Raw genomic sequence first — 7768 nt, forward strand, 5'->3', positions numbered from 1 at the left:
TTAGTATTACTTTAATTTAATTCTTAATATTTTTTCTATTCATCATGCTTATAAAAAATGCCTACTTTTAATATAAAAATTTATTATGAATTAATTATTTTCACCTTTATTTTGGCTCTAATTAATATACTTGAAAATAAATAAGTGTGATAAAATTAATAATATATATTAGATTGAAATTAAAGAAAAAGATATTAAAAAGTAACTTTACAAATAAAAATGAATAGGAGACTAAAAGAATAAAAATGTAATTTCATTCTAACAAAAATCTATTATGAGAGATAGCAAGAAAAATAAATAACTCTAGAAATATCTTTTTATATATGAAGTGAATGATGATCAAAGGTAAAAATGTAACTTCATGCAAACAAAAATTTACCAAGAATGATAACAAGAAAACTAAATAGTTCTAGAAACATCTTTAGTTATTATTATTAGTATTAACTCATTTTTGTTATTTCTTCACTTTATTTATGAGTTATTGTGATATCTATTCATTACTCTATTTTACTATTACTTTACTTTAATTCTTAATATGTTTTTTATTCATTATACTTACTAAAAGTGACTACTTAAATATAAAAATTCATTATTTAAAAAATATAATTAATTATTTTCACTTTTATTTTGGCTCTAATTAATATACCTGAAAAGAAATAAGTGTGATAAATTAATAATATATATTCGATTGAAATTAATGAATAAATAAAATTAGTTTCAATATTTAAAAAAATCTATTTTAAAAGATGTTAAAAAATAACTTTACAAATAAAATGAATAGGATGGTATATTTGCATTTAAAGTAAACTAAAAATGTTTACTAGATTATAAAAGAGTAGTTCTTCATTAAATTATATAATCAAATTTTTTCTTTATTTAATTTCAAACATATTATTTTGAATAGTAAACTAATGTAAGTTTGATTTAAATTTAAAGTTGTCCGGCCAAAATTTGGCATTTTTTTATTATATAGAAATATAAAAATATGAAGTTGAAGACAGTCGAGGATAATATGGTCATTTTATATATATTTCATTTTATAATTCTATAAATTCTATTTTTTAATTTGTCAAAGTATTTTTTTCAAGTGACTAAATTTCCTCCATAAGTTACATGATTATTCTAGAAACTATAAATTATAAGATTTTTCTAGAACTAACTATGACAAATAAATAGACACTAACTCATTCTTCATTTCATTCACTCCTCAATTATATCCCCTCTCATGTCTTGTACAAATAAATTTCTCGTCCTTTATTTCTAATTTGCATCATAAATATTACACACTTCGGTATAGATCTCTTATTAGGAAGACCTATAGTGCAAATTTTTTTAACATTAAGAACTTCATTTTTTATCAATTCACTACATAATGGCCCTGCTTTTGTAAAACAATTATAAGACAGAAGTAAAATTCGTTATTTCTTGGTGTACACATCACTTCTGGGACTTGTCCATATAACAAATTTTCAGTAAAATTCAACTGATTCTCATTTTTCAAACACTCTTCAAGAATGCAACCAATGAACAAGCTCTTCAAGAACGAAATTTCCAATAATTTCGGAGCATGTTATGTCATTTCCTTTGGTTCTCTTTGGAATTTTCAATTTCATGGTATTGCTTTTCTTTTTGTATTGTAAAGATAATTTTTGAAGTATCTAATTTACTTGGTTTCTCTTTTTATGTATAATCCCAAAACTTCACGTAACATATATGTCATTATGTAATTTATTGAGAAACATATATTTATTTATTACTTTTATTTTATCATCAGTTAAAATCATTTTAAGCAAGTTATATAAATTTTTTTTTTAACTACCTCATGTTAAATTATTGCAATATATATTATATTAATTTTTGTTACTATTTTTAAATTTTCATTATTTGAGGTAAAACATGCATTCATCAGGTATATAAATTAATTTAGAAAAAAAATAATCCTTACTATACTAAATTGTTCTCCTATTCTTAATGAATATAAAGAGAAGATATAAATCATAACTTTTTTCATCCTTTTATCACTTTGTAAAGAATGTGACGATTCATTCTAATTTTCATCAAGTAGGTCATTAATTTTGTTTGTTAAACACCTATAAAATAAATTTTAAGTGTATTCAAAATTAATCTATAGATGGATCAATATACTTTATTGCTTCATATAGTTTATGAAAACTATTAATATATTGAGACTCATTATTTTAATCTATTCTCTTGAACATTTTCAAATAAAATAGAAAAACAATATCATTAAATTAATTATTCAATTTGAATATATATGTTTGAGATGATGTTCAAATAATCACTGGAGCATGTGATATATATATATTTTATTATTATTATTATTATTATTATTATTTCTTATCATGTTTATTTGAAAATGTCAAAATAATTTTTCTTTTCGAAAACTAATTAAATTTCTATTATAAATATATATAATATTGTAATATAGAGTCCGTAAATGGGCCTTTCATTACATTGGGCCTGTATCACGGGCTTAAATTATCTAGTTGGAATATATACACCATAAATGCTGACATGGCATAGAGAGTGTGCACACTTTGTTGAAGGCAAGTGATGACTGAACAAATTGAACACATGTCATTTTTTTAATTGGTAATTTTATTAATAATTTAATACACGTATTTATTGATATTAAAACTTATATATATATTTTAATTATTTTCATTTCTTTCTTTTGTAAAATAGTTATTTTAATTTCTTTCTTACTTTAAACTTTTTATTTTTTTCTTTCATTAATTTCTTATCTTTCATTTTTAATTATATTTTTTTTAAAAAAATATGTGTATTATATTAAAAAAGTAATTAAAAAGTGTCCTTTATTTTTTTTCATGTTTTATTTGATTTTCTTCACGTATTTTGATATATATCCCTTTGAAAAATTAACTTATTTTAAGTACAATACATTTGGAATTAAATTTGAAATCAAATCAGAAGGAGAGATAAAGTGTAACATCCGAAAAAATTCTAACCTAAGACCCGAATCATTCTATAACACCTCACAACTTTATCTTTAAATTTGAATCGTTCGTCGTAAGTATATGAGCTTGAACCGTGTGATATCCTACTTTCTCATGTGTTAAAAAGTCTTTTACCAAGTGTATCAAAAGTATCTAAAGTGATTTATGGTCATAAGGGACCTCAAACACCAAGTCAAGTTCAAAGCATTCTTATTGGCTAAGTTCTCGTATTAGTTCATAAAGGTCAACTTCAAACGCTCATACCTCTTAGCATATAATGAATTAGGTGGACTATGTCCTATCAAATTAAAGGTCTTTGGGTCTTCTTTCCAATGCCACCAAGTCTGCCTTATTTTGAGTTTGGAGTGAACAATTATGGTTGTTTTACTGAAACATATGTGGCTAGGAAATTAGGCGAACTCACCTGCCCAATTGGTGATTCGCCAACTGGGTAGGCGAATCGCCAAATTAGCTCACCTAATTATCCCGAAAACCATAAGTTTATGTCCATTTGGGTGATCTAAAGTCCCAAAGTGCGATCCGCCGAGTATTTTTGGCAAGGAGACCTCCAGATCGTCGATTTGACTGGCGGAATTCATTAAAAGGTCATTTCCTTTTATATTTATGGTTTTCTTACGTTCTAGAAGGGGGTATTCTTGACCTTTTACCCTTAATCAGCTTCCCTAAGTCCATCTTACAACCTAATACCATCATTATATATGTATAGCAATTCTCAGAATCCTCAATTCCTATTCTTCCAAATATCAAGAACATCAAAAAAATATTTCTTCAATTTCCCAAGATCTAAAGGTTCCAAGTTCAATATCCTCTTCAGGAATCCTAAGGTTTTCAATCTAAGATTCCTCTCAATATTTATCTCCAAGAAAAACGTAAGGAAGACAAAAGCTAGAGTTTCAAATCTTCCAATCAAGTTCTCTTTCAAACTTCTTCAGGAATTTTTTTTCTTCTAGGCATGTAAGACTATTCATAGTGATGGACTGAGTTCATCCTCATGTCCTACATCTCAATTCAGTCAATTAAGTTTAATCTAACCCTTAGTTTCGAGAATTCTTGATATGTAGTTAAGTTATTGATTTTGAGTCTTAAATTTCTAGATTTTCAGTATTCTTGAGATGTGTAGTATCATGAGTTCTTGAGTTCCTGATTTTTGAATCCCTATTCGTAATTATTAAATCATTGTATATTATGTATTGAGATTATTGAGTTGATTATTCATGTCTAATTTTCAGCATGAATCCTATTCCTGAGTATTTATTGAGTTCTTATTGAGAATATTTAAACAAAATATAATTATTTAAACTGAGTTTTTGAGAAAATAAAGAGAAGTTTGAGAAAGAGATTTAACCAAGATTTGAGCAAGAGTATAAAGGAACTAAGTATTTCCAAATGTATCACTTTTTACATTGAGCAAAGAGAAACCTAGCTTGTTTTCTAAATGAGCAATGAGCTTAGAGATATTTCAGAGCAGTTATTTCTTTTAAGAGGTTAATTTGAGAAATTATCTCAAACAAAAGAAAGAGTATGTTTTATACATTTGAGCATGAGTATATGTATTATTGGGAGTAGTATTGAGCACCAGTATGGGAATAAGTTCAGATAACTCAAAATCATCATAAACCATGTCTTGCCAACATGGGTACAAGATCATACTTTCTAGATGAATCCTTATTGCTTAGTGGATCCACTTAATTGAGAGGTTCTATACCCCGACATGATATAGGACAGTTCTGACAGCGTGAGTGAGACGTTGTATCATCACATATTATGTTGAATTTCAGAGATGAGTAAGTACTTATAAAGTTTTAAATGATTTAGTTTCTTTATTTCTTTACATTCGGCTTGAGTATATCCTTATCTATTGCAGTCCTTTCTTTCAGTTGTTTCGTTTCGGCTATATTACATACTCGTACATTCGATGTACTAATGTCATTCGACTTGCATCTTTTATGATGCAAATACAGGTGTTCAGGATTATCAACAGACACTTCGTTGAGATCATTTTGCACTCCAGTTAGCTTTTGGTGAGCGTCCTTGCATTCTGGAGGACTCCACTTTTCTTTTCAGTTTAGTCATTTTAGGGTGTCATGGGTCTTGTCCCAACATTCATGTTGAACTATAGAGGCTTCATAGATAGATAGATAGATAGAGTTGAGCAGTCTCTCAATACTCTTTTTTCCTTTGAGATGTTTTGCAAACTATTATTATTGCATTGAGTATTGTTCAGATAGTATGAATTGAACATTTTACAATTTTAATGATTTACTTTTGTTTAAAGACTTTAAATGCTTGAGTCTGTCTTCCGTTAAGTAGTCAGTCAGGCCAAGGGTTCACTTGGAAACCAGCAATGGTTCTCGAGTGCTAGTCACGTTCAGGGTGTAAGGTTCGGGGTGTGACACAAAGAAAATAAAATGAGTAAATAAAATCAATAGAAAAATAAAAGAGAGAAAAATGAATGAAGGTAAAAAAAATTAGATACAAGGAAAAAATGTATATTAACTTAATTTAAATACAAGATAAACATACCTTAGATATATATAAGACTATACGGATAAGGCGATAAGGCACAAATACCCTAGACTATGAAATCTTTTCGACGTAAAAAGAAAACCATATTGCATAAGTACGTAGAGCCATCCCTCTCACTCTCATTGTCACTTCCTGTCAATTTTATTTATGTATTTATTTTTAAAAAAAAAGGAATAATCATGGTCATATATAAAGGACAAATTGCAAAATCATTTTCACTAAGCATGATAGATAAATATGTCATTTAACTTGGTTTCAAGTTATAGTTATATCCTTCAATTTTTTGTGTGTATAAGTAGGCACTCAAACTTGTATATAGTTGAACAAGTAGACATATATCCTTCATCCTATATTTATGTGTGCATGTATGTATGTATGTAGGTATGTATGTATGTGCAGGGACGAATTTAAGTTAAAAAAATGGGTCACCTGAACCAGTGGTCATCCGACAAAATTCGATGTAACTACTTGTATAATTTGTAAAATATATTAAATAGCAACTGAATGAACTCATGATCACAAATAATTGGATGGCTCACTGGTTTGAGTGTTTGTTTTCTACTGTGATGTTGAGAGATCGATTCCCAATTACTACATTCCTTTCTTGCAGTCGGCCTTTTTTGAAAAAAAACATTAAAAAATGCAGCATTGTTTTTTACTTCTATTCTTCTTTTTACAAAAAAAGATAATAATAATCTAAAAGTAGGTTCCATTGCAAGCATTTTATTTAACAAAAAACATGAAGTAGCGCTCAAACTTTCCAGCTGAAAAAACCCATTTCTTCCTTCTTTTTCGTTCTTTCAACTGAAATCACCATTCTTAGTAAGCAAACTAGCAAAATCAATCATAATATTTTAGATCTTATCTTACGTCAATGATCAACGGCGACTCAAACACACAAGTGGTTTGAGACAAAATCAAAGCGAAGCTTACACTTTTAAGAAAAATTAATATTCTTTTTAGGGTAAAGGGAAATATATACCTCAGAACTATCATAAATGGTATGCAGATACCCTTCGTCATACTTTTGGGACATTGGTGTCTCTGCCGTAAAAAAACTAGAGTATATATACCCTTTATACTAACGGATATACACGTGTCATAATCTTATCCGTCGATCCGATATTTAATAAATCAGATCGACGGATAAGATTGTGCCACATGTCCCTATTTAGTCTTCCGTTAGAGTGAAGGGCATATATGCTTTAGTTTTTTTACGGTAGGGGCACCAATGTCCCAAAAATATGACGGAAGGAATATGCATACCATTTACGATAATTCGAGGATACATTTGTCCTTCTTCCCTTCTTTTTTATAAAGTCTACTTTTTAAATTTCTTGAGATGCAAAATTGTATATTTTTTATAATTGGATTCTTTTAATAATTAGTTTTCAATCAATAATTCATATAACCAATGCATTTAATCTTTCTTGTGACGTACACTACAAGAAAAGTGTGAATTACATGGGGATTTTCCTGAGATTAGTATGAAAATCCGTAGGAAACTTATTTTCGTGCAAATTTTCATACTAATCCCCAGAAAAATTTCCATGTAATTCACACTTTTCTTGTAGTGGTAGTACTCTAGGTATATCAAATTTCTTCTAATAACTTTTTCTCTTAATAATTTTTTTTTTGCAAATGATAATTAATATTTTTCTTATGAAAAAGTTATATCTATTATTTCTAAGATAATTGAGGTCCTTCAAATTTGGAAGTCTAAAGTAGTTGCCTTTTTTTTAAAGGGACAAAGTCGTCCCTGACAATGGTGCACCCGTCTTCTTGAAATCCTAGATTCGCCTCTGTGTATATATATATATATATATATATACATACTAGTTTTGACGCATGTGTGTTGCACGTGAATATCAAACCATGTACCACACTATTTTTTAAAAATAATGTGAATATTATTTAATAAAATATTAGTCACTCTTAAAATCTCTTAGTTACACTTCTTAGATATAGGGTGTTTTGGTATGAAGGAAAACATTTTCCGGAAAATGTTTTCCAATTTTCTCATGTTTGGTTGGGTTAAATGTTTTCCAAATCAACTCATTTTCCTCAAATTCAAGGAAAATGACTTCCCTTCAAGAATCAAGGAAAACATTTTCCAAAACTTTCCACCAATTTCAAATTACAACTTTTTTGTTGAAAAAATCAAATTTTTTTTTTGATGAAAAAGTAAATTTAAAGCTTATTTTAAAAAAATATTTTTCAACTTCAATTTTTTTATCCCACCC

This window comes from Solanum tuberosum, unplaced genomic scaffold, assembly GCF_000226075.1.
Source record: "Solanum tuberosum cultivar DM 1-3 516 R44 unplaced genomic scaffold, SolTub_3.0 scf00758, whole genome shotgun sequence".
NCBI classification, from domain to species: domain Eukaryota; kingdom Viridiplantae; phylum Streptophyta; class Magnoliopsida; order Solanales; family Solanaceae; genus Solanum; species Solanum tuberosum.